At 43.1% G+C, this 26,859-nt stretch overlaps 1 protein-coding gene and 1 pseudogene across 1 annotated transcript in view; one reads left to right on the forward strand and one right to left on the reverse strand.

Moving 5' to 3' along the window:
- The window catches only part of LOC126456024 (lactosylceramide 4-alpha-galactosyltransferase-like), a 398,100-nt gene that overhangs the window by 239,898 nt on the left and 131,343 nt on the right, over positions 1-26,859 (forward strand). The window lies entirely within an intron of this gene.
- Positions 899-1,015, reverse strand: LOC126459168 (5S ribosomal RNA; annotated as a pseudogene).

Consider the following 26,859-nt stretch of genomic DNA (forward strand, 5'->3'; position numbering starts at 1 on the left):
GATATAAAATGTAGACTGGCAGCACCAAGAGAATAATTTCTGTAAAAGAAGAATTTGATCACATCTGAATTTAAATGTTAGGTCTTTTTATGGAGTGCAGCCATTTCCGGAATTAAAATATGGGCGATAAGAGCTTCAGACAAGAAAAGAATAAAATATTTTGATATGTGGTGCTCCAGAAGAATTCTGAAGATTAAATGAGTAGATCGAATAACAGATAAGGAGTCACAGAATTCAATTGGGGAAAAATAAAATTATGGCACAGCTCGACTAATAGAAGTGTTCGGTTGACTGGACACACCCCTGCGGTACCGAGAAATTGACAGTTTGGCAATGGAAGGAAGTACGAGGCGTCAAAATTGTAGAGCGAAACCAAGGCTTGAATGCAGCCAGCAGGTTGATATGGGTGTAGTTTGCGGGTAGTTACGCAGTGACGAAGACACTTTCCAAGGATAGACTACCATGGAGAGCCGCATCAAACCTGTCTTCACCCAGAAGATCACAACAACAACATCCCTGAGTATAATAATACTAATAATAATGATAATAATAATGGAACATTTATTATGTTTTATTACAATAATTTGTAGCTTAGCACCCGCAACTTCGCTCGTGTAGATTGTATGGTGTGCACAGATTTTTTTGTGTGTTTCTTTAATTGAATTATTATGTTATTCACAATTTTTTTAAAAAAAAGCACTCCGTCTTCAGGCCGCAAGCGGCCCATCGGAACCATCCAACCGCCGTATCATCCTCAGGTGAGGATGGGGATAGGAGGGGCGTGTGATCAGCACACCGCACTCCCGGTCGTTATGATGATTTTCTTTGACCGGAGTCGCTACTATTCGGTCGAGTAGCTCCTCAATTAGCATCACGAGGCTGAGTGCACCCCGAAAAATGGCAACAGCGCATGGCGGCTGGATGGTCACCCATCCAAGTGCCGGCCATACCCGACAGCGCTTAACTTCGGTGATCTTACGGGAACCGGTGTATTCACTGTGGCAAGGCCGTTGCCCTTGTTCACAAATTGCACCTTGTAAAAATTTCACATCAATTAAGTATTTTGTGCTATCATCAGTGGGTTCTTTTTTTATTTTTTAACTGTAAAACTGTTGTTACCTATTAACATTTAGCGAAACTTTTGGTACATAATATTTACAATTGTGAACGGATAATTGTTGTAAAATATTATACATCATTTGTTCATAGTTCACAGTTGAGATATTTACTAACGACCTCATGCAGCATGCGTTGTTTATAACATTGACAAAGTTCTGTTTATATCTAACTGGCAAAAAGAGTGGACGTATGCATTAGTTTACGTACCTTACATTATGCTATTGGACATTTATTTTGGTAGCTATTCTGATACACAATCTACAACTTCCCATCTGCAAGCAGCATAACGTAATTCTTATTCTTTGTTTATTATGCAATTAGAAACGGGGATGAATATATATCACGTTTATCATGTGTAATTTACGGTTTTGATATTGCGGTGCTTTCTCATATGTTGTTGGCGAAGTGAATAGGCAGACTGCGTGACCAATGGTCGCTTGACACTGCACTTTCTCCGATTTTTCAAAACGTAGGCAGAGTTTTCGCCGCCACTACGTGTTGTTGTGGCTGTGTCCATTTGTTTCGCAGCGCGTTTGGCTGTATGAGGGGCGCGAGTTTGAAGTGAATTTGGCATCTGTGGTGTTCGGTTTGTTTGAGTGTGCGTGTGTGTGTCTGTGTGTATGTGTTTGTGTGTGCGTGTGTGTGTGTTCAGGACTGAGGCAGAGAGAGAGAGAGAGAAGGGGAGGGTGAGAGGGAGAAAGAATTTTAAAAAAAATTCTATCCTTAGCGTATCTTTTTTGTATAGAGATAGTAATTACAATAATGTGTTCACCTTACTGTATATCGCTTTAGCATAAGTTCGAAGACATTGCAATTCAGGGAAATTAAGCAAGCTTTTGGAAACCGTTCGTTCGGACATTTTAGAAGTACCTGCGCCATGCTGTTGTTTTGGGAGTTATAAATAGCTACAAACTCGCACCACTTCGGCAACATCGAAACGTACACAATACAGTATAACATCGAAATGTGCACTCACCATTACCAGTATTTCACTTAGCACTGCGGTCCTGAACACAGGTCTGCTGACCACGGTTATGCGAACGTATGAATGAGAGGAATGCGCCAATGCGATTTCATTCGATCATTTCTTCCTAAGCTCGAGGATCTCTTTCTGTTAGTTTTTGTTTCCATTAGGTTTTTCCTATACCGTGTGTGAGGAGGGGGAGTAGGAGAAGGTATTTCCCTTGTTCGAGTAAAGTGCAACCGTTTTCAAACTGTCTATACTGCGCATGCCCAGCTCCGCGATAGTTCCGACGGTCAGAAACCTCTGCATTTACTCGAACTCACATTTCGTGTGTTTCGTTGTTTGATCACTTGTAGCGCGAGACCAGTAGTCGAAACCTTTGCCGTCTTCGCGTTGCTGAAACGTTTTTGATTTAAATAATGAAACACTATACATGGTCCGTATTGTTTCGCGCTTAGCGCTACGCGCTTCGAGAATTTATTCTCATTATCAACTGCACATATTTACCTAAGTATGTTGTGCAATGTTGGTGTGTGTGTGTGTGTGTGTGTGTGTGTGTGTGTGTGTTGTGCCTTTCTTGCAAGTGTACTGTGGCTTCCTTTTGAGGTTATAAGGTAACATGCCTTCTCCATAATGTAGGGAACCACACACATAGTGTGAAACTTCGCAAATAGTATGAGCGGTTTTCTGCATAATGAAAGAGGCACAGTGCCTTATAACCTCAAAATGGCTAGTACAGTTCAAGAGGTATAGTAAAACACACAAAATACGAATGTAAATATCTGACGATGTCTATGAGAATTTCTTCAAACACGTCGAGCTAAGAATGAAAAATCACATAAATGGTGCAGTGTTTCATTATTTAAATAATGAATGACACAGTTAAAGGCTTTCCAAAATCATCGACTATGATGAATGACATTCACTTAAACTTTTCTCCTTCCCACTCGGGATGGGCACTTCTTGGAGGAGTAGTGATACAAAATTTTTACTGGAGAAGTTCTGAATTATTCCTGACATCACTTTCCTCATCAACGTCCTGTTTACTTTTACGTATTTTGATTATATGCATATGATAAAAAATTTGATAAGCTTATCTCACTGACTTTGGTAACACAAATTTAGTTGCTGATTGACAATACATTGCAGATTATTAGTACCAATGTTAATAAGCTACAATGTAGTAAATGCCCAAATATTACAAATGCTAGAAATTATCTAATTTTAAGAAAAATTATGGCTGGTTTAATTGGTCGGGAGGGGCTGCAATGTGTCCAGCGGTTATATACCTGGTATGAGCTTAATTGTACTAATTTATGTGTAACAGTATATCACGCATATTTGCCAAGTTAACGGGTGCGTATTATTTATAGCAATGAGTATAGAATGAGACCCACAAATATCGGCTACTGTGAGCCGACAGGATTCATATATACAATATGTTTCTGCACTAAAATCACTCAAGAGAATAAAATTACACTAGGATGTACTATATTTTCTGAGGGTTGAGATGTACCGCTCCTTTAAAAGGCTAGCAGGAACCTAACACGTATTTTCTTCAACCATAAGACTACGAGACTAAACACAAAAACTATGCTGATGCGGGCGCTGATTTCTTTGGAGCAGGATTGTTAAATGCTTTGGAGACAGAGGAATTTCCTCTAGTCAGTCGAAACTATTTGCAACTGCCTATTGGCGGCCACTCAAACAGCTGTCGCCTAGTCACAAACCATGGGAACTGAGAGAATTCATGTGGTTCTAACGGTCGCAGCCATACCTCGAGCGAACCCCCTTCTGCCTTTCTTTATACGACTCCCTGTGGGTTTCGGGTTCTACCTGCGGGGCTCTCTGACTGTGTCTGATTTTTTGTTGGCAGACGGCAAGTACTGTCAACAGCCTGCGACTGTGCGCCTGTATTTGCCTGGAATGTTCTGTGCAGGTCGTCAGGATGCACGGCCACCCATGCAGGCAAGAAACTGAAAGTATTCTGTGTTATAACATGTAATTTTCTACAATTCGTTGCCATTTTCGAGACCTTTCGTTTTCATGAGGATGAGTACTACGGACGTGGAATCGGGTGAAAATGATGTAAATGCCTTATCCGAAAATTCCGTGGAGCGGTTAGTCAGAGAAAAGACTCGGAAGCTAAAATCTTAGATCTGCTGGTGAAGAACAAACTCGAACTTTTCGAATCAACGTAGAACAGGAATCGCTGACGTAAAGGTCGTTATGGCATCACCGAATACGGGTGTAAATAGACACATGAACATTTGTAAAAAGTTCCTTCTGTGTAACAAGAGCGACCAGAAAACAGAATTCAGTTAGTCTAGGAAGTTAGCATGCAAATTCCGTCTCCAGCAACTAACTATGTTGGGTATCAATGGTGAAGTTCAAGATCAAAATTGTGAGGGATGGAAAAAGAGCCGTCACGGATTAACAGCCGTGTTAGAGAGTTGCTACGAAAGCAAGGAGGGTGATCGCAAATCTAAACGTAGCCTCAGCTTCACAGATAAACAAAATCTGAAAGAAGCCAAAATTTTCGTAAAGAAAGACATGAAACGTTCGAGGAATTCTTAAGTAAAATTCTGTCTACCAAATTGACAAAAAATCATAAGAAGTTTTGATCTTAATTTAAATCAGTGAACGTATTGAAACCATGAGTCGAGATATACTGTAACGGCAATGCCATCGAAATGGAGGATAACACAGGGAAGCTCGAACTACTAAACGTCTTTTTCCGTAACTGTTTCACTGAGGAAGATTGCACTGTAGTTCCTGTCTGAAATCGTCGCACGAACTTCAGAACAACAGATATCGACATGCGATATTACAGTGCCTATGTTATTCTGGTAACCATGCAAATTCCTTTGGACATGCACGCATATCGAGGAAAACTTTGGATCATAATCAGAATCACACAGGCACTGTGATATGGCATTTCTCTGCCGATACCGGACAAGCGACTGTCAAGTACAACGTCTGACCTGTACGGAATATATATAATGGATGTACGAGTACAGGTCGTACAAGCATGGTTGACGACATATGAACGTTTGGGTTCGGCTCTGAGTCGTGCACGGATAGCCAAATGCTTCAAATGGCTCTGAGCACTATGGGGCTTAACTACTGAGGTCATCAGTCCCCTAGAACTTAAAACTACTTAAACGTAACTAACCTAAGGACATCACACACATCCATACCCGAGGCAAGATTCGAACCTGCGACCGTAGCGAACCAAATGGTAAGGCGATAAGCGGGAAATCAGGGTTCGATTCCCGGTGCGGCACAAATTTTCGTTGTCGTCATTCCATTCTACAGCTGATGGTTGTCGTTATTCGAATTGTAAATACATTTAATGATATCGAAATGAGTGGCCATGGTATAGAAAAGCAGCTGAAATCACTCAACAGAGAAAAGGCGCTTGGACACGACGGGATACCAGAACTATCCGAAAGAACTTGTTCCTCTTCTAGCAGCAGAGTACCGAAGGTCGCTGGAGGAGCGAAACTCATAATGGTTGGAAAAAAGAGCAGGTCATTCGTGTTTTCAAGAAGGGTCATCGAACACATGCGCAGAACTATAGGGCTATATCTCTGACGTTGGTCTATCGTAGAATTTCGGAACATGTTTTATTCTCCTGTATTATGACAGATCTGATGGTCGAAGGTCTCCTCCGTAGGAATCAACAAGTGTGAAACCCAGCTACCATTGTTCCTCCACGACACCCAGAAAGCAGCAGATACCGACGCCCAGGTTGGTGCCGTCTTCCTTGACATCCAGAGGGCGTTTGATACAGTTCCGCACTGCCGCCCAATGAACAGAATACGGAATTAAAGAGTTTCTAGCGAACAGAAAACATCATGTCATTCTCAACGGAGGGAAGCCTCCAGACGTAAAAGTAACTTATGGCATACCCGAGGCATTGTTATAGGACCTTTATTTTTTGGAACATGTACACTGAAGAGCCAAAGAAACTGGTACACCTGCCTAATACCGTGTAGGGCATCCTCGAGCACGCGAAAGGAGCCTCAACACGACGTGGCATGGACTTGACTAATGTCTGAAGTAGTGCTGGAGGGAATTGACACCATGAATCCTGCTGGACTGACCATAAGTCCATAAGAGTACGAGGGGGTAGAGATCTCTTCTGAACAGGACGTTGCAAGCCACCCCAGATACACTCAATAATTTTCATGTCTGAGGAGTTTCGTGGCCACTTAGAAGAGTGTTCCTGGAGCCACTCTGTTGCAATTCTGGATGTGTGGGGTGTCGCATTGTCCTGCTGCAATTGTCCAAGTATGTGGAATGCGCAATGGTCATTAATGGATGCAGACCATCAGACAGGATGCTTACATACATGTCACCTGTCTGAGTCGTATCTAGACTTATCAGTGGTCCCGTATCACTCCAACAGCACACGCGCCACACCTTTACAAAGCCTCCACTAGTTTGAAGAGTGCCCTGCTGACATGCATGCATGGGGTTGTCTCCATACCAGTACACGTCCATCCACTGGATACAGTTTGAAACGAGACTCGTCCGACCAGGCAACATGTTTTCAGTTATCAAGAGTCCAGTGTCGGCGTTCGACGGGCACAGGTGAGGCTTAAAGCTTTGTGTCGTGCAATCATCAAGGGTACACGAGTGGGTCTTCGACTCCGAAAGCCCATATCGATGATGTTTCATTGAATCGTTCGCACTTGTTCATGGCCCAGCGCTGAAATCTGCAGCAGTTTGCAGAAGGATTGCACTTCTGTCACGTTGTACGATTCTCTTCAGTCGTCGATGGCCCTGTTGTTGCATGATCTTTTTCCGGTGGCAGTGATGTCGGAGATTTGATGTTTTACCGGATTCCTGATATTCACCGTACACTCGTGAAATGGTCGTACGAGAAAATCCCCACTCCATCGCTACAACGGAGATCCTGTGCCCCATCGCTCGTGCGCCGCCTGTAACATCACATCCAAACTCACTTAAATCTTGATAAGCTGCCATTGTAGCAGCAGTAACCGATCCAACAGCTGTGCCAGACACTAATTATTTTATGTAGGCGTTTCTGACTGCAGCGCCGTATTCTGCCTGTTTACATACCTCTGTATTTGGCGGTGGTGGTAAATTCCTATGGGGCCAAACTGTTGAGATCATCTTTCCCTAGGTTTTGTACTTTCGTGTCTTCTCAGTTTTTAATTTACTGTTTGCTTTGTTTTCGTAACACATTGAAAAGTTATACAATGTCCTGGCATTTTTTCCTAATAGTGTTCTCATACAAGAGAGACCAAAAATCTTAAACGAAGAAGGTATTTACAGTTCACAGAGAAAAGGCCTACACTAAGCTTAGATAATGACGCAAATACTTGAACGTGTTTTAGTGAAAACCATTTCAACAGTGAATATATCTGAACTATTTGACGACAAAAATCATTTTCGATGTAATTTGGCACTTCGCAGGAAAACAAGATACAAAGGATAAAGCAAAAAGCAGCCGTTTACTGTGTTGTAGATAATGTTTGATGTGTTTCCAGGTATACATTTTCGCGAGCGAAGAAATGTACATGTTCTGAAATGTTTGCATGAGACTTTTTCCTATTCTTTCCGTTCAAATGGTTCAAATGGCTCTGAGCACTATGGGACTCAACTACTGAGGTCATTAGTCCCCTAGAACTTAGAACTAGTTAAACCTAACTAACCTAAGGACATCACAAACATCCATGCCCGAGGCAGGATTCGAACCTGCGACCGTAGTGGTCTTGCGGTTCCAGACTGCAGCGCCTTTAACCGCACGGCCACTTCGGCCGGCTTCTTTCCATTCTGAAGAGAGTAAAGAATTTATGACATGACCTTTGTCAAGATTTTCCACTATTAATTGTGCTTTGATAGTTAATAAACTCTATTATCATCGCTTATTCCTAAATTTTGTTACTAAATTTAGATTTTCATATCAAGGACAGTCCCTCATAGCATCACTTACACCACTGAGATGCGCGGCAGACAACTCGCACAACACAAGCAAGTATTGGTGCTGACCTGTAAATGAAAATGAACACTCAAAGCAGACGAGACTCACAAGGGGACCTCGGCTATTCGCCATCACGGATTTCGTCCAGATTTACGGTGTATGTAGGGCACGGTCAGAAATGAAAGTGACAGAAGTGTGAGCTCCAGATGGCAGAGCATTTAGAAGGTATGTGCCGAGCGAGGTGGCACAGGGCGTAGCACACAGGACTCGCATTCAGGAGAACGATGGTTCAAACCTGGCTCCGGCCATCCAGATTTAGGTCTTCCGTGATTTCCCTGAATCGACTCAGGTAAATACCGGGATGGTTCCTCTGACAAAGAGCGCAGACGACTTCTTCCTCATCCTTCTCTAATAAGAGCTTGCGTTCCGTCGCTAATGACCTCCTTGTCGGCGTGACGTTAAACATTAATCTCATCCACTTTATGAGAAAATATAGCATTTTTGGCGCGAATCGGACTAGGCATCATCATTTACTGTACGGTGATTTCCAAACAGCCTCAGGGGCAGCGGATAGAGTACGAAATGTTAATCCGAGGGCCTTGCGATCTAGTCCCTCCGAGGAATTTTTTTCTTTTTTATTTTCAATTTTTACTATACTTACATTGCAAATAATCGAAATAATGCTCAATAAATTGTACTTAATATTTTCATCAAAGGGATGAAAAGGAAAGACAAAGGAAAATTTGAGATTGCAAATAAATTTCCAGGTGGGGATTGTCAGGCGTATATAAAATTAGATATGATTTGATCCATTATAAATAGTTTTTGAAAGACTGCAACTGTAGAAAGAATAGGTTTGTTTATAAATAAATAAATCTTCTGCTACCAGTCACGATTTTTCTTTATTTTACTATTCGCACGACGTGTTTCGAGAAACAATTCCCATTTTCAAGTGCGTTTTTTGTGTGTATTAAGCCATTTCTTTTGATGTTGTCAGTGTGTGTGAGCCTGCTTCATTTTGTTGACTTTTACTATAATACATAAGAAACACGCGCTTTTTAGTTGGGTATCAATTTTTTTGTGAGGTTAGTGGCTAAAATTTAGAAGAATTTGTACTTACAGTTTTCTAATGGTCCATTTGTGTAGAGTCTCACACACACTTAACATCACACACAACTTGTTGTACACATTACACATGCACATTCAAAATTTATCGGAAAAACACAGTGACTGACACCACAATCCCTGCAATCTCATGTCACCCAAATATCCATAAACAGGCAGCATACAGGTCAATGCTTCATAGGGCAACCAACCAAGAAAATATGCAACAAGAAACGAACACAGTGAAAGAGATTGCAGTTGCCAATGGTTACAATGCTTCCATGGTTCACACAATCTTAGAGAAAGTCTCGAAAAACCCAGGTACAAACTGCACCACAGAAGAATAAGAGAAAAACAAATGTATATCTAACATTCCATACATAGGCAATGTATCACAGAAGATTGCAAATATTTTCAAAAATCACAGAGTAAAAATTGGGTTTTCTACATCTAATAAACTACAGCAAAAACTAATACATAATATAAAGTGTAATCATGATTCATATTCAGACTCTGGAATATACAAGGTAACATTCCAGGAATGCTCCAAGTTCTACCTAGGACAAACAGGCCGAAATATCAACAACAGGTACACACAGCACATTAGAGCATACACACACAACAAACATACTACATCACCAATAACAACACACATACATAATACAGGACACCCATTTGGAAAAATAGAGCAAAATGTCAAAGTACTCCACCGACAAAATAAAGGACATAAAATAGATTTGCTTGAAGAAGATAAAATATTAAATGAAAAACTTGAAAGTCAATCAGTGAATTTCTTCAGATGTTTCGATAATATACTTCAATAAAAATAGTAAAACATAGAAACAAGCACAATTTTAAAATCAATATAAGTAATTTATGAGCCAAATTGTTAAGATAAATAACCTCTGCACAAAAACATATCATAATCTGTGGAAGACCTATAATGTTATCTCTGTGGACTACCTGTAAGAAGATCTTCGTAACTGTTTTGTTTATATACAATATTTTCGATGTGTAAAGTATACAACAAGTTGTGTGTGCTGTTAAGCGTCTGTGAGACTCTACGCAAATGGACCATTAGAAAACTGTAAGTACAAATTCTTCTAAATTTTAGCCACTAACCTCACAAAAAGAATTGATACCCAACTAAAAAATCGCATGTTTCTTATGTATTACAGTAAAAGTCAACAAAACGAGGCAGACTCACACACACTGACAACATCAAAAGAAATGGCTTAATACACACAAAAAACGCACTTGAAAATGGGAATTATTTCTCGAAACGCGTCGTGCGAATAGTAAAATAAAGAAAAATCGTGACTGGTAGCAGAAGATTTATTTATTTATAAACAAACCTATTAAAATTAGATACTTTTATTATTTTGCAGTTAATGATCTATGTGTAGCGGGGTGACATTCGCCGTAAAAACGGGGGAAGCAGTAATTTTCTTGGCCACTTGCCGCGTTTTTACAGTTACATGGTTGTTTTCAAGTGTTTATAGAAAAAGAATACTCTCAATGCGTTCTCACAATATTCCTGAAAAACTGACGCTGCACAGTCGAGAGGCGGCAAGAGAATAACGTCGGCAGCCGTAGCTGGCGCTATCACCGATTGCCGATTTTGCCTGCACCGGCAACCTATTGTTCACGTGCAGCTGCCGAGAGCTCCTCGAAGGTCAAAATGAACCTAACAGAATACGAAGTCCTGTACACACTAATTACAGTCCCTTGTTCGGATGTTATTTGCAGAGTCTTGTCTTCGTGGACACTACACGTGCAATCGTCCCATGGAAATTTATTTCTATCCCGAACTTTTCTTCACATTTCGTTTTCATACATTCCAACATATTAATAAGCACTATATAGTGACATTATTTTGTCTACTTTCGTTAGAGAACGCCGCAACTGTTTTCGTAAATTACACTGTAGGAAATATTAAAACCAACCACAATTTTTTGAAATGATTTTGTACCATTACTAGTTTCGAGTAGCGTTGATTTTCTTGCAAGTCTTAAATTTGTGTCTTGAGACGTAACAAAGGTTTCGTGGTACATGGTTTACTGAATGTTTTAAATTTTTTTCTTAAAATATAACAGAGCTTTTGTAATCACAAATACTTTGTTATATTTCAGAACATAAGTGTAAAACCTGCAAAGAAGTCAATGCTGTCATCTGATGATGGGCTCAGACCCGAAATTAGTAATGGTACAATAATATCATTAAAAAAACTTGTGACTTGTCGCAGTATATCCTACAGTGTAATGTATAATATACTGAGCGTTATTTTGGTTTCCTTGCAGGGTGAGTAACGTAAAAATTTAATATAAGAAATATGAGGAAACAAGCAGTCTTGGTTGAGCGTTAAAGTTTTTTATTACTTCCCAATGACCCATTTCACCTTTATTTAGGCATCTTCGGCTGGCTGATATTTGGTAGCGATGGATACATGGGATACCCCTTCTCAAAGGGGCATTTACCTGCTGGGATATTTTATGCGTGGTATCCCATGTACCCATCGCTGCCAAATATCAGCCAATCTGAAGATGCTTAAATGAAGGTGAAACGCGTTGTAGGGAACTAATAAAACTATTTTAACAGTGCAAGCAAGACCGCTTGTTTCTCCGTATGCTACTTACTAGTTGTTGTACCAACGCCGTTATGAGCTGGAAAAAGTTTTAAACAAAATATTCCGCATAGGGAGTCGAACCCACCACCCTGTGATTACCGTTCCCTACTTTTTTTGTTGCGTCGCCTGGAGACTACGATGACTCGCCTGACCCGCGCGAAAATGCTGTTTTTTTTTTTTCCTAAACGCCTGGCCATCTGGATCCCGCGGTCAAGACCTATATACTCCATAATTTGGGTGAAATCTGGGCAAGCCCTACGTACACCACAATTTGGACGAAATCGGTAATGACGTGTAGGCGGGGTGTCCTCGTCAGTACAGGAATAACACACCAGGGGCGCTACAGTAGACTGACGTGAGCATGGAGTAAATATCTCTGGAGTGAGCATTGCGTTCTGCGCATGTTGTCAACATTAAACCAGGATTGTCACGTGTTTTCGGGACTTCACTGTGCGTGTGTGCTTTCCTCAGAGTTTGAAGTTTATAATATCAAGAGTTTTTGTTGTGGTTTCACCGTTTGTTGATAGTGTAATAGCGATGGTGAATTGCTGTTGTTGCTACGAATGCGAAGAAAAATATGTGAAAGGAGGGATAGTAACTTTTCATGGGTACTATTTTTAAAAATTTCGAGACGCATTATAATTAAGGATTGATTCTCTAGACCTATTTTTCTACGATTTTATGACTATATAATATATCTTACGGCTCGTACAAAAGCTTACAAACAATCGCTGGTGGAACAGGAAAGGGAATGGTTAGTTGTTTCAGCAAATACTATCCTCCATGCATTTATCAGTGACTTGTCGATTATGTATATAGATTTGAAAGATGGGAGACAGATAAATTCAATAGAGTGAGAGTCTGTAATTGTCTTCGTATAATATGTGTGTCCAAACCTTTTGTTTACTATAAAGTTACATTAGGAGACCATGTTAAGTGTGTCTAGGACATGGAGAATGATTATGTGTGATTTATATTTTAGTTTCCCGAAGGATGAACAATGAGTAAATACGTGGCTCCAGAAATTAAGGAGGAGTAATTTTGTCCCCACAAAATATTCCAAAGTATGTTCAAAACACTTTGAAGCGGAATGTTTAGAAAGAGAAAAATTTGGACGTGTGTGGCTGAAGGTAGATACTATACCAACTATTTTTAATTTTCCACAGCACCTACTACCAATTTCTGCATTCAGCTTAAATACATATTCTGCACAAATCAAATAAAAAACACAATAGTGTAGCTAATCAAAGTACACATTCATCTTCTCTGGTGTATTTTGCCTTCAATTTATTTTCTTCACCATTTGATTTAGAAGCGTAAAATATTAGTAAACATGTCCCCAAACTCTTTCATTTGTGTCACTTTCCACTTCCCTTAATGGTGTTATATGGGTTGACTGTTACATGACCAACTGTATTTGCTTTACAGTACATTTATTCTCCGATCGCCTTTTTCCCCCCTTCTTACTCAATCTACTATTTATTTAATAAACTGGGAGCAAGTACGTAAAATGCGTTAAATAAACACTTCAAAGTGTCACCAGTAAGAAAAATTGTGCTTTAGGTCGCAAAAACGAGAAAATAAATACGCAGAAATAGCAGAAAAAAGGACGAATTAGCAGGGATATAATCACTAATGTGAGGTAAATTCGGTGTTTTTCGGACACTTGCAAAAGTACTAGCGTACTGCCAAGACGTTTTGCAAGACTATCACTGCAAAAATGTACGTCAGACTCTGTAATACTATAAAGTGCTGTATCATACCGAAAACTACCAAAAATCGAGTGCATCTGAATTGCGACACCTATCGCAAAGAAGCAGAATACAATAACACTTGCCCTTAAAATTTACGTAGCTGGTTTATTCCCAGTATCAATGGATACTGTTAAAATGTCTGAGCAACGTATATACACTCCTGGAAATGGAAAAAAGAACACATTGACACCGGTGTGTCAGACCCACCATACTTGCTCCGGACACTGCGAGAGGGCTGTACAAGCAATGATCACACGCACGGCACAGCGGACACACCAGGAACCGCGGTGTTGGCCGTCGAATGGCGCTAGCTGCGCAGCATTTGTGCACCGCCGCCGTCAGTGTCAGCCAGTTTGCCGTGGCATACGGAGCTCCATCGCAGTCTTTAACACTGGTAGCATGCCGCGACAGCGTGGACGTGAACCGTATGTGCAGTTGACGGACTTTGAGCGAGGGCGTATAGTGGGCATGCGGGAGGCCGGGTGGACGTACCGCCGAATTGCTCAACACGTGGGGCGTGAGGTCTCCACAGTACATCGATGTTGTCGCCAGTGGTCGGCGGAAGGTGCACGTGCCCGTCGACCTGGGACCGGACCGCAGCGACGCACGGATGCACGCCAAGACCGTAGGATCCTACGCAGTGCCGTAGGGGACCGCACCGCCACTTCCCAGCAAATTAGGGACACTGTTGCTCCTGGGGTATCGGCGAGGCCCATTCGCAACCGTCTCCATGAAGCTGGGCTACGGTCCCGCACACCGTTAGGCCGTCTTCCGCTCACGCCCCAACATCGTGCAGCCCGCCTCCAGTGGTGTCGCGACAGGCGTGAATGGAGGGACGAATGGAGACGTGTCGTCTTCAGCGATGAGAGTCACTTCTGCCTTGGTACCAATGATGGTCGTATGCGTGTTTGGCGCCGTGTAGGTGAGCGCCACAATCAGGACTGCATACGGCCGAGGCACACAGGGCCAACAACCGGCATCATGGTGTGGGGAGCGATCTCCTACACTGGCCGTACACCACAGGTGATCGTCGAGGGGACACTGAATAGTGCACGGTACATCCAAACCGTCATCGAACCCATCGTTCTACCATTCCTAGATCGGCAAGGGAACTTGCTGTTCCAACAGGACAATGCACGTCCGCATGTATCCCGTGCCACCCAACGTGCTCTAGAAGGTGTACGTCAACTACCCTGGCCAGCAAGATCTCCGGATCTGTCCCCCATTGAGCATGTTTGGGACTGGATGAAGCGTCGTCTCACGCGGTCTGCACGTCCAGCACGAACGCTGGTCCAACTGAGGCGCCAGGTGGAAATGGCATGGCAAGCCGTTCCACAGGACTACATCCAGCATCTCTACGATCGTCTCCATGGGAGAATAGCAGCCTGCGTTGCTGCGAAAGGTGGATATACACTGTACTAGTGCCGGCATTGTGCATGCTCTGTTGCCTGTGTCTATGTGCCTGTGGTTCTGTCAGTGTGATCATGTGATGTATCTGACCCCAGGAATGTGTCAATAAAGTTTCCCCTTCCTGGGACAATGAATTCACGGTGTTCTTATTTCAGTTTCCAGGAGTGTAAATAATCCACGACACTTACGAAAAGAATCCGTCTGTACTAGGGATGTAGTGACATTCGAAAACCGCGCGACTGCTACGGTCGCAGGTTCGAATCCTGCCTCGGGCATGGATGTGTGTGATGTCCTTAGGTTAGTTAGGTTTAAGTAGTTCTAAGTGCTAGGGGACTGATGACCACAGATGTTAAGTCCCATAGTGCTCAGAGCCATTTGAACCATTTTGACATTCGAAATATACAGGACGCTATACGGACAAACACACGACGTCCCGAGAACACGTGACCAGGCCGGCAATGCATGTTGACAACACAAAATCTGTTCTGCGCATGTAAATGCTCACTCCAGAGATATTTACTCCATGGACGTGAGTGGAGTAGACAATTGATATGGGAAAGTCGATAGTGTACAGAGGCTTAAAGAGGTTGGACGTCGATGTCGCTGTCATGTTACTTAAAGTAATTTAAGTAAAGGCTTAAAGTGGCTTGCGATGTCATGTTGTGTTATTTTCCGAAATTTTATTGAGAAATTTGTCAATCGGTGCTTATAAAAATATAAAGATTTGTACTATAATGTAGAAGCCTCGTCTGAGCAGGTGGCTATCGGGGAGCGATACACAGACGTGGTCTTCTGTAGTGTTGTGCATCGCCCACCCCTCCCCGCGGCTCCTTTTGTCTGCCTCGCCACGCCGCAGAACCTGCCCCGCCAGCCTGTAAGCCGAGCCCCGCACTGAAAGCCGCCTTTGTCGCAGCCAGCTTCCGCAACTCCCCGCACCCCAGCCGAGCGCTCCGTGCACCCTGCTCGCCGTGTCCACCACATCGTGCGGGACGGCAACACCGAGCCCCGAGCACTGTACAAACTCCTCGTGTTTGTTTGCCTGCAACAGGTATATCCGCCGGCCGTTACTGAGCCATCCTCACACTGGACGTACCCCCGAACATCGTCTGCGAACGCATCGCACTCGAGCGGCAGTTGTCTGCAACATTCGGCGTACCACTTGCACAGAAATTGTTTTCGAAAATGTACACGCACATTTTCTACACGGGGAAACGTCGACGTGCAGGGGTATGATAGGAACGATTATTCGAAGCAAAAAAAAGTCTAGTAAACACCGACTCTAAAATGCATACCTTAAGAACTACCAAGACGAATTGTTTCCCAATAGCGAAAATGAACAAGTGCTCATAGCTCTAAAGATATTCACTTCAGAGCCCTTGTTTCCTGGAAATTTTCCCCTGGTTGGTTGGTTGGTTTGGGGAAGGAGACCAGACAGCGTGGTCATCGGTCTCATCGGATTAGGGAAGGATTGGGAAGGAAGTCGGCCGTGCCCTTTCAGAGGAACCATCCCGGCATTTGCCTGGAGTGATTTAGGGAAATCACGGAAAACCTAAATCAGGATGGCCGGACGCGGGATTGAACCGTCGTCCTCCCGAATGCAAATTTTCCCCTGTTTTGGTCCATACCACCACCCTCATAATATAGAAAGAAAAGTGCTTGTTTCACAGAATCGAAGAAGAAATGTTCATATCTCTTAAAATATACATTTTACAGCCCATGTAGACTTCTTTGCTTCGAATGATCGTTCCTGCCACATCCCTGCGTATTGGCTCAAATGGCTCTGAGCACTATGGGACTTAACAGCTGTGGTCATCAGTCCCCTAGAACTTAGAACTACTTAAACCTAACTAACCTAAGGACATCACACATATCCATGCCCGAGGCAGGATTCGAACCTGCGACCGTAGCAGTCGCGCGGTTCCGGACTGCGCGCCTAGAACCGCGATACAACCGCGGCCGGCCCCTGCGTATTGGCCATTGCTGAATATAGAAGGAGGAATACGAGAGAAAGAGTTTGGAGCCGTCACAGATTTCAAACATACTTATTGTTGTGGTCTTCAGTCCGAAGACTGATTTTGTGTAGCTCTCTACGCTAATCTATCCCGTGTGCTTATCTAATACAACCTTCTTTTCATCTCATATTTATCAGAAGGACGCGCCATATCGGTCAATAAAGTCATAAATCATTTTTTACTTCAACCTACTTCCGTCTGAACTTGCTATTTGCAATCAAGCCTTAAACAACCGTTGCTTTGCTTCCTTCCCCCCCCCCCTCCCACCACCCCTCTGTCCTCTCGAATCAAACTGACTACTCCTTGGTGTCCCAGGATGTGTTCGAACAACCAATCACGTTAGTCAAATTGTGACACAAATTCACTGTTAGTAGTTCTGGTGATAATCAAATTTTTCTCATAATTTCTCAATTGGACATAACTGAACCAGAAGTATCATAGAAACTGAAACCTTTTTGTAATCTTTTTTTGGCGTGTTTGTTCCTAAGAGTGAGGCCCTAATCTCTCCAGTCTAAATAAACAATAAATAAGTAAATATCTTGTCTCCCAAACTGGATTTAGTGCAAACCTTCTATTCTCTTCTTGTCTGAATTGTTTTATCGTTCATATTACACTTTCGTACATGGCTACACATGGGACAAGAACAGATTTCATAACACTTTAATTTACATTCACTGGCAAATTTCTCGTTTTCATGTATGCTTGTTTTGCTGTACCAGTCCGCATTTTATATCTCCACCACTTGGGCCATCCTCAATTGTTTTGCTGCCCAAACAACGAAACATATGTACGATTTTAGTACTTATTTCCTAATGTACTTCCATCCGTATAACCTGATTTGATTCAACTGCACATCATTTCGTTGCTTTTACTTTCGTTGATCTTCACCTTCTAACCTCTTTTCAAGACACTATCCATTCCTTTCAACTGCTTTCGCAAGTCTTTTACCGTCTGTGACACAATTACAATGTCATCAGAAAAAAAGATGAAAGATTCTATTTCTTCTCCCTGAACATTATAACTCATCTCATACTTCCTGCAAACGTGACGTCATTTTGACAATCGATGCGGCAATATCGACACTGGATCTGCCAGGAGTCACATTCATTTTGGCATATTTAGCTGTTATGTACTAAATCTTGCAGTACGCCGTTTCAAGACAACAACTCATTGAGAATGTATCACAAATACGCCACACTTGTCATCAAATGTCAGTTAATAATGCATCAATGATATAAGCGTTCAAGAGATACTGTGATAACCGAGACATGAGACTGAAATCAAATGACTCAGCCCTACCTTAATGGATAACGTAATTCTTTTTCTAAATTGAAGGTTTAGGTTCGCTTCTGGCTACATACTAATAATTTTTTCATCTTGGCATTGTTAACACACTTCGGTACTTTCCTAAGAATGTAATACAAGTATGTTGTACAAGATTAGTTGTTATTTAACATTTCCGTCTGATTAGAGAACAAGGGATGAAATAAATGTTTGACAGTTTATTTCCGAAAATGTGGCGATTTCAGAGTGTGTAATTGGGTAGGGACCTAAGGGGACAGCTTAAGTTGCTGCCAGTGAAACGAGGAGCAATAGCATTCATATTCTTTCTTGTCACTAGTATTTCGTGTGCAACACTCGTCTCACAAGATTATCTGCTAACCAGTGGCGCCTCTGGTTGGTATATTTGTGCTGCTAACAACGTGTGCGACTGGAGCTGTTACCCATGCGATCAACTGCTAATGAAAGTCAATAGTAGTTCCATCAGTTGTCGGTATTGCGTGTAGCGTCAAAATGACGTCACGTTTGCGGGAATTGTTGAATGGCTCTAAGCACTGTGGGACTTAACATCTGAAGTCACCAGTCTCCTAAACTTGGAACTACTTAAACCTAACTAACCTAAGGACGTCACACTTATCCATGCCCGAGGTAGGATTCGAACCTGCGACCGTAGCAGCAACGCGGTTCCGGACTGAAGCGCATAGAACCTCTCAGTCACAACGGCCTGCTCCCTGTTTTCGACTTAGGTCTTTCAGTCGTAACACGTTGAAATGAAAGCTCTGTAAATATTATGTGTCCTCCTAGACAAAACGTCGTTAATAAGCTATTTGATTAATCAAACAAAATTTCCGATGTTTGTGAGCAGCCGAGTGTAAAGTACATTCCCGCCGAGAAATCGAACTTACATCGCCAGATGTCTAATGCCACATCGTCAGCAATGTGCATCCTGTTGCATCCTGTACGCACATTCTTGCGAACCGAGCATCACATGAACTGCTCGCAATCGCATTGCTCACAAAGTATTATAATTAAAGTTAAACTTTCAAAACGGTTTAGAAATAACACCACTGGTCAGAATGACGTCACATTGCAACGGAATATTATCGGAGGAGGAGGAAAACGTAGTGTGAAAATTGGTCAATAGATGGCGCTATGTGTCAGAATACGTAAATGAAAACACGTGTCATGCGCACGACCCATTGAAGTGGTATAAACACGCCAGGTACCCGGTTTTTCCTCCTTTCGCGTCTGCGACGTTCGCCATGACTGTCTCAATGCAGGATCGCGCTCTGCTTGTAAAGCTGTATTACAAGAATGATGACTGTGCACACGTCGCTCTGCAGAAGTTCCGGGCACTGAAGGGTTTGAAAAAAGGCGTTGGTCCGATGACTGCCGTGGGTCTGGAGAAAATGATTCGGAAATTCGAAAAGAAGGGTTCTTTTTGTGTGCAACCTGGTAGAGGGAGGAAACGAATTGATTCGACGTCACTGGAAGCAGTGGCCACAGCAATGCAGGAGGAGACGATTGGTGGTGCGCAAACGTGTAGTGCACAGAGAATTTGTCCGAACATTAGACAAATCTGTGAGCACGGTGCGTAAAATCTACAAAACATCCTTATTTGCTATCCATTCAAAATTACCCATGTGCACGAGTTGCTTCCTGTTGACCTGCCAGCAAGAGAGATCTTTGCTTTAGAATTTCTTACTCGTATGGAAGTCGACAGTGGTTGGCTGTGGAAGATTTTGTGGAGAGACGAAGCCCACTTCCATCCGACAGGATATGTTAATACACAGAATTGTCGAATATGGGCAACAGAAAATCCACACGCAAATCAACCAGTACCACTTCATGCTGAAAAGGTCACTGTGTGGTGCGGGTTTGCGGCATCATTTATCGTAGGGCTATGTTTTTTCGAAGAGGCAGGTGCTTCCGGTCCTGTACCTGTACCGTCACTGGTAAGCGCTATGAGTGTCTTTTGCGGAACCACGTCATTCTAGCTCCCCAACAGCGTGGATGTGTGGACAGAATCATTTCTATGCAAGATGGCGCAACTCCGCACATTACAAATCCAATTAAGCAGCTACTGAAGTGCCATTTCGGAAATTGCAAGAATTATCAGCCGTCATTTCCCTACAGCCTGGCCGACCCGATCACCTGATCTTAATCCGTGTGACTTCTGGCTATGGGGATATCTGAAAGAGTTTGTGTTCAGTATTCCGATTGCAAACTTAGCTGCATTGAAGGCACGCATTGCGCAACACATCCTGAACGTAACCCCGCAAACACTTCGATCAGCTGAGGACCATGCTGTTTCTCGATTTCAACTTGTTGCAGAAAATGGTGGACAGCATATTGAACATGTTTTGCGCCAGTCAGATGGAAATTGATAATCCTATTTGATTTTGATTGATACTTTTTATGCTGTTTTTTGCCTCAGGACAGTTGAAAACCGATGTGATTGGTGCTTTTTATGCTGTTTTTGGCTTCAGGGCAGTTAAAAACCGATGTGATTGGTGTTTTTTATACTGTTTTTGGCCTCAGGACAATTAAAAACCGATTTTTCCCACCCGACGTGATATGACCTTCCGCGGTGGATGGGCTTACGTAACTAACAGTTCAAAAAATGGTTCTGAGCACTATGGGACTTAACATCTATGGTCATCAGTCCCCTAGAACTTAGAACTACTTAAACCTAACTAACCTAAGGACATCACACAACACCCAGCCATCACGAGGCAGAGAAAATCCCTGACCCCGCCGGGAATCGAACCCGGGAACCCGAGCGTGGGAAGCGAGAACGCTACCGCACGACCACGAGATGCGGGCTAACGAACAGTTTCACACCTGTACACCCATGGACACTGAGTAGTACAATTTGTTTAACGTCAAACGTAGACCTTAGGCATTGTTCTGTGATTAATTTTTCATTTGCAGTCGACCACTATTAAATTATGATGCTTATAGCGCAATCTATTGCTAAATTTTGTAACTATTTATTTTTCTTCTGCCATACGTTTTCCCCTTCCCCGTTAATATTCCGTTGCAATTTGACGTCATTCTGCCCAGTGGTGTTATTTCTACAGCGGTTTATAGGTTTAACTTTAATTATTATCACCCTGTCTATATTTACGATGCTCGCGGACGGTTCGTGAGCTCCAGCCGTGAGCTAGCTGCTGTCGATTTTTCCGGCGATCAGTAAGGACCCCACTGATGAACATGTTGTTCGCAAGTGCATGCACACCTCTGCCTCCTTACCTCCCATGTTCATTACGAAGTTTTCACCTCTGCATGATAAATCGTAGTGTTTGGTAAAAATGCCTGGAGAAGTTTGTAGTCCCATCGTTACCTTTGCACGTAGAGATACAGTATAACTTTTATCTACTTACTTATTGTGCCTGACATATTATTATACCACACCATACTTAAAAAAACAACGAATGGTTTTATTACCTTTAAAGCGTCAGTGCCTTCAAACGTCAAAGTTATAAAAATTCATCAAGCTCAAGACTTTGAAACTTGTATTGCAATGTAAGACCTGTGTCATAGCAAGAGATCTTGCATCGCATCGGTTCTCGTTCTGTAGCACGTTGCGTAAATACAATGGAATCTGTTTTGTTGTTCACGCTATTAAATATTTGACCACGTGAAATTTAACATTCTGACTTCATAAACCTCGCTCAAAATCCACATGAGACAACGACTTTAGGATTCGCTGCTCCAACGGAATTTTCGCACATGCTGTGCCTCTCCTAGCAGCCGTTTCTATCTAATGCTTGCGAACTTCTTCATCTGCACGCGTGATCGACAAACCAGTGTTCTGTATGTGGCGGAGTCTAAGTGCCTAGGCTGTGTAGTTACTCATTATGAGCATCTACTAAGTGTCTGGAGTCACATATTATGACCAACTGCTAGTGTCCAGAGTCGCATATTATGATTACTGACTAGTATGTGTATTAGTATCAGCTGTTAATATCTGCTGTCACCTATTATAATCACATGTTCATGAGTAGTCATACACTATGTGATCAAAAGTATCCGGACCCCCCCCCCCCCCCAAAACATACGTTTTTCATATTAGGTGTATTGTGCTGCCACCTACTGCCAGGTACTCCATATCAGCGACCTCAGTAATCATTAGACATCACGAGAGAGCAGAATAGGGCGCTGCGCGGAACTCACGGGCTTCAAAATGGTTCAAATGACTCTGAGCACTGTGAGACTTAACTTCTGAGGTCATCAGTCCCCTAGAACTACTTAAACCTAACTATCCTAAGGACATCACACACATCCATTCCCGAGGCAGGATTCGAACCTGCGACCGTAGCGGTCGCGCGGTTCCAGACTGTAGCGCCTAGAACCGCTCGGCCACTCCGGTCGGCTCACGGGCTTCGAACGTGGTCAGGTGATTGGGTGTCATTTGTGTTATACGCCTGTATTCGAGATTTATACACTCCTAAACATCCCTAGGTCCACTGTTTCCGATGTGATAGTGAAGTGAAAACGTGAAGGGACACGTACAGCACAAAAGCGTACAGGTCGACCTCATCTGTTGACTGACAGAGACCACCGACAGTTGAAGAGGGTCGTTATGTGTAATAGGCAGACATCCATCCAGAGCATCGCACAGGAATTCCACACCGCATCAGGATGCACGGCAAGTACTATGTCAGTTAGGCGGGAGGTGAGAAAACTTGGATTTCATGGTCGAGCGGCTGCTCATGAGCCACACATCACGTCAGTAAATACCAAACGACGTCTCGCTTAGTGTAAGGAGCGCCTCGCTTGGTGTAAGGAGCGTGAACATTGGACGACTGAACAGTGGTAAAATGTTGTGTGGAGTGACGAATCACGGCACACAATGTGTGATGGCAGGGTGTGGCTATGGCGAATGCCCGGTAAACGTCATCTGCCAGCGTGTATAGTGCCAACAGCAAAATTCGGTAGTAGTGGTGTTATGGTGTGGTCGTGTTTTTTGCATGGAGAGGGCTTGCACCCCTTATTATTTTGCGTGACGTTCTCACAGCACAGGCCTACATTGATGTTTTCAATACTTTCTTGCTTCCCACTGTTGAAGATCAATTCGGGGATGGCGATTGCATCTATCAACACGATCGAGCACCTGTTCATAATGCACGGCCTGTGACGGAGTGGTTACACGACAATAACAGCCCTGTAATGGACTGGTCTGCACAGAATCCTGACCTGAATCCTATAGAACACCTTTGGGATGTTTTGGAACGCCGACTTCGTGCCAGGCCTCACCGACCGACATCGATACCTCTTCTCAGTGCAGCAGTCCGTGGAGAATGGACTGCCATTCTCCAAGAAACCTTCCAGCACCTGATTGAACGTATGCCTGCGAGAGTGGAAGTCGTCGTCAAGGCTAGGGGTGGGCCAGCACAACACTGAATTCCAGCATTACCGATAGAGGGTGCCTCGAACTTGTCTTTTCAGCCAGGTGTCCGGATACTATATACAGATGGTGTATATAATGATGACCACCTGCTAGTATCTGGAATCATACTATGACCATCTGTAAATGTCGGGTCACACACCTAACGACGAAAGTATTTTTGCATTGTGTGTCACTGCCAAATAGCATGGGTCGGTGAAACTTGGACTGTACACAGAAAGACTGCTACGGTATAGGACAGAAGGTAACTGAAAAAAATACGCAATGTGATGAACTGAAATGACACTTTTATTTAAAGACAATTATTACACTGAAGCGATTCATGATGGGCTCCTAGACATTGCAGACAGCGCGAAATGGTTCCTAGTAGGACGTATAATCACCGCCGACAGCAGTGCATACTCCTCAGTGTGCTCCCATGCTGGCCACAATGTTGGTGAGGAATTTTTGTGGGTGTTCCATTTCTCCATTAGTGCGGTTGACAATTTTTAGATGGTCGTTGGTGTATGCGTATGTGCTGCAATACGTTTCGCGAACGTATCCCACACGTGTTCAATGGGAGTTAGGTCGAGGAAACGGGTAGGCCAGTCTATTCGCCGAATATCCTACCGTTCCAAGAGCTGCTCCACCTGCGCAGTTCGTTGCGGCCGCGCATTGTCACCCATAAAAATGAAGCCATGGCCGGCAGCACTCCAGTAAAGACGCACTTGGGGAAGGAGTACGGTGTCACAACTAAGTTGACCGGTGAATGTAGTGTATTGAAAGATTTTGAGGTCAGTAAGCGCATGCAACATTACGCCTCACCACACACATGGTACACGAAACGATCATGTTTGACAATGTTCCTGGCTGTATCAGGAGTTCCCATCTCTCGTCTAGCATTGCCGAACATGATCGTTTTGGACATCTTTTTGTTGTATTTACTACATAGATTTTTCTGAGAATTTACCAAAGCGCCATGTCGGTTCAAATGGCCATTAAAAAAAGTAACAAGAACACCATACGGTCCTTTGCATTAATAATCGTAAGTACACTAACGAGCGTACGAGTCTCTTTTTATACCTTCCTCAATGACGCAACAAAAAGAAACAGAAGAATGAAACTTTAACGTCCTCGGAGAAACAACATTCAAAGTTTTTACTGCGCTTTCTGTTAAGCTGATAGTATTTTATTACCGGCTTCCTACTAAACCGGCGTGAAATCACAGCGGTGCAGACAATAAGCCATGAAACGTACGGTACGCTGTATAATAGCAGGTAAAATCGACAGGAATTACCTCACAGTCGAACGTTTATGTCACTGCACGATATTACTTGTGTATTTACCTGTCGTTTACAATAGTGTGTGGCGTTTAAAGCTGACATTTTTAATAAACTGTAGTCATAACTACTCTTTTTTGTAACCTTGAGAACCTATGAGAAGTACTTCGTTCTTACAGGGAACAGGTAACAGCCTGCAGAACTGCATTGTGGGGTATTGCATTATCCTGCTGGAATATGCGATTTGGTACACAGGTCATGAAGAGCATGACACGATTCACCATTCTTGGCACATACTGGCGAGTAGTCAGCCTCTTTTCAACAATTCCCAGATCAGTGCTGTTACCACATCCCATAGCTTCTATGAGTTAGGTCTCCAGAACCGCTGCTTCGTGTGATGTTTCATCAGGTCGTCTACAGACACAGTGGTGTCGATCTGACCGCCACTGACAGAAGCGAGACTCATTGCTGAACACAGGTTGTCACTTTATGTCATAGATGACTGTAGCTCCAACCATGCAAGCCTCTGTGGTCTCAGTGGTAAACGATGCAACTCGAGATTTCAACACAGCTTCCATAAATCTACACCCAACAGTTCTTTGTGACTCTCTTCCTGTAACCTCTGCCTAGATTTCAGCTATTGTCACCAGTCTGTTCTTCAGAGCCAGTCGAACAACCCTGCCACCTTCTCGTAGTGTAGACTTTTTGGAAGGACCCATGTCCACCCTTCTCGTCACATTGTTGCCCTGAGCCCGTCTCGTCACCAGTCATTCTGCCGTCATCGCACTGGAGCCAACTGTCTGTGTGATCTGTCTGTACGGTGCCCCCATGTCCCTCATGCCAATAATTCGACCGTTCTGTAAGTCCAAAAGTATGCGATAAGCTGCACGTGCCACGTCCTTTGGGCTTTGTGTTGTGATCTTCGGCTGGAAAATTCCAGTAATGTACGACACATCCAATGACCATCAAATACCCACCTGTACTAATGGCTTTTTTTCTATACGGAAAATAAGCTTGCATAATGATGAATTTCCAATCAACATTTCCCGCAAATATCGAAGTACTGAAGTATCACTTTTGTAGCTGTTCGAACAAAGTGGTCAAGATGTGGGAAAGATGAGGATACCACCGCATTTGTTGATCACCATGTGATAGGTGCCGGACGCAATCTCTGACGTCACTGCGTGCACGTTCACAGTGCGGGTTCAGCCGTTTAAACAAATGTTAAGTAGCAATCTGATAAGAGAAGGACGCGATATATTGTGCCGCAGATTAAATACTTATTTTGCGGACGGTCAGTTCTTTTCTTTATTTTCGGTGCCCAAAAACTCAGCGTGCATTCATGTGCGTATTATTATGTTTTTCTGTCTCTGTACTATCAAATAATGGCGTAATATTTTGGTTTGAGAACAGGCTAAAATAGTGCTATTAGTCAAAGTTTTGGAACACAGTCGTGTTCTTTATTTTATTCTTATAATTTTCAGGCGCGTTGTCATATCAGTTGCTAATCCAGGACGACACAGACGGAGAGGACCAATATTTCTATCTTTTTCCCTTGGTTATTTTGTCCATCTCTTGTACGCATCAGACCGATATCCTTCTGGAAACTTCGCTCGTCTTTTTCGGCTTGATGGCTGATATGAAGAACTGCTGCTTCCCTGAAGTCCGCCACTGGTGACATAACCTGATCCATCACTGCCATGGCAAAATCGTTTTCTTGGTCTGATGCCTCTTCATCTATTAGAAGTGTAGTAACCTCTGTTATTACAGCACCCTCTTCTGTCAACGGCTGCTTTATTTTTTCGTAAATAACCCCTCTTCTCCTCTAGGTACATCTTCTGCGGTGATAAAGTACTCCACGAACATTTCACAATTACTGCCTGTCTCTATGTCCAGGATGGACCACTTACTAACTAGCCGGCCGCGGTGGCCGTGCTGTTCTAGGCGCTCCAGTCCGGAGC

This window comes from Schistocerca serialis, chromosome 2, assembly GCF_023864345.2.
Source record: "Schistocerca serialis cubense isolate TAMUIC-IGC-003099 chromosome 2, iqSchSeri2.2, whole genome shotgun sequence".
NCBI classification, from domain to species: domain Eukaryota; kingdom Metazoa; phylum Arthropoda; class Insecta; order Orthoptera; family Acrididae; genus Schistocerca; species Schistocerca serialis.